Source organism: Gossypium hirsutum, chromosome A06, assembly GCF_007990345.1.
Source record: "Gossypium hirsutum isolate 1008001.06 chromosome A06, Gossypium_hirsutum_v2.1, whole genome shotgun sequence".
NCBI lineage: Eukaryota > Viridiplantae > Streptophyta > Magnoliopsida > Malvales > Malvaceae > Gossypium > Gossypium hirsutum.
In genome coordinates, this window is record NC_053429.1 from 49,519,035 (window position 1) to 49,521,014 (window position 1,980).

At 35.1% G+C, this 1,980-nt stretch overlaps 1 non-coding gene across 1 annotated transcript; it reads left to right on the plus strand.

Annotated features, from left to right (window-relative positions):
* The first annotated feature begins 471 nt into the window (after positions 1–471).
* Positions 472–578, plus strand: LOC121231406 (small nucleolar RNA R71). The gene has a single exon (XR_005929464.1). It is a non-coding gene; the product is annotated as a small nucleolar RNA R71 (small nucleolar RNA).
* Positions 579–1,980: the final 1,402 nt, after the last annotated feature.

Below are 1,980 nucleotides of genomic sequence, written 5' to 3' on the forward strand. Positions count from 1 at the left end.
CTAGGTTAGGTGTAAGTATTACTAGTTCCAGCTCATTGGTTACTCCAGGAAAAATTAGATTGCAGTCCTTGCCTTCCTCGGTTTTGGTTCTGGTCTGGGTCTGATGGACATTCTTCAAACAAATGTCCTTCCCCACAATAAACACAGGCTATACTTTCAAATTGGGTTGGTGGCTATGCTGTAAAACTGTTAGACCCATTAGTAGTAAGATTTTTAAGCATTGAGGATATTGATGATACCTGAGATGCGAGTGAAGTAAGAGCGTCTACTTCATGTATTCCAGCAACTTGTCTTCCTAACACTGCTCGGTTGGTTGGCCATTGGTAATTGTTGCTGGCAATCCTCTCAATGATTTCATAAGTCTCGTTATAAGACTTAGAAAGGAGAGCACCATTAGCAGAAGCGTCCATTACCATCCTCGTGTGAGCATTGAGACCATTATAAAATGTCTCAAGTTGGATGCAATGTGGGATTCCATGATGAGTGCATTTTCATAATAACTCTTTGTACCTTTCCCATGCCTCATACAAGGACTCATCGTCCATTTGTTGGAAGACAGTGATCTCGTTCCTCAACTTAGCATTCTTGTTAGGCAGAAAATACTTCATAAGGAATCTTTCTACTAACTCTTGTCATGTGGAAACTGAGTTCGGTGGCAATGAGTTCAACCAGGCACGAGCTCTGTTCCTCAACGAATATGGGAATAGCTTCAATCATAATGCATCTTTGGGTACTCTGGCTAACTTGAAAGAATCGCTCATCTCCATAAATAGTCTTAAGTGTAGGTTAGGATCTTCGGTAGGCATTCCACTAAATTGGCCCACTGTCTGAAGCATCTGGAACTTGACTGGCTTTAGCTCGAATTATTGTGCCTCAATTTCGGGTCTCCTAATACCCGAATTAAGATCATTAAATACTAGCACGACATACTATCGTAAAGTTGTATCCCTATCTTCAGCAATAAGGATAGGATTTTGAGCTGGGTTTGCTTTGTTTCTTTGGATTGGATTTTCGAAGTTCATCTCTTCGGTCCTCCTCTGATTTGCTTGTCTTCGTCGCTGTCGAAAAGTTCTTTCTATCTCAAGGTCTATAGGGAGTAGGTCAATAATTCAGTCAATACTCATAAACACATGAAATAATCACAAAAAAAATCAATTAAGTTAAAAATTAAATAGAAAAAAATAAACCAAAATGTAAACTAACAAATTCACAAATAATGACTTTTTAAAACGGTCCCCGGCAGTGGCTCCAAAAACTTGGAATGACAGAAATGTGCAAGTGTACACAATTGCAACAAGTAATAAAGTGACAAGTAAATGTCGAGTTATCGTACCTACAGGGACTGTGAAAAGGATTATTTATGAATGCAATTTAAAACATTTTGGTGAAGAAAAATATTTTGTTTAAAGAGGGTGATTAAAAACTTAAGAAAATTAAAATAAATAAAAAATGAAGTAAAAGAGAGTTCTAATGCATGATTTCAAAATAAGATTTAGTCAAGATGATATAATAGTGTTGGATTAATTACACTTCTCATCTTAGAATTATTAAACTTATGTTTATGTTGTTATGAATAAAATCATGACAAATTGGTAATTTGCTAACTTATGAACATACTTACATACCAACATCCCTTCATCTCTTGACATATCCCTATGTCAATTCAACCGACTAAACAAATTCTAGTAAGCAAACATGTTAGTGTACATATATACTCATTAAACTGAACTAATCTCTTGCATATCCTTATGTCAATTCAAACGATTAATTAAATCTAACAATCATATAAAAGACTATGTGAGGTAACAAGGTATCCCTACCTTGAAAAAGTTTAATCACAATAATCTTGCAAGTTATGCAAGACAATAATATCCCTAGATACATTGCTAATTTAACCTTTAGCTACCTTAGAAGAATAAACATGCACTGATCTGTGTCAATTAATTACAATTTCAATCCGTTTAAATAATTAATTCATTA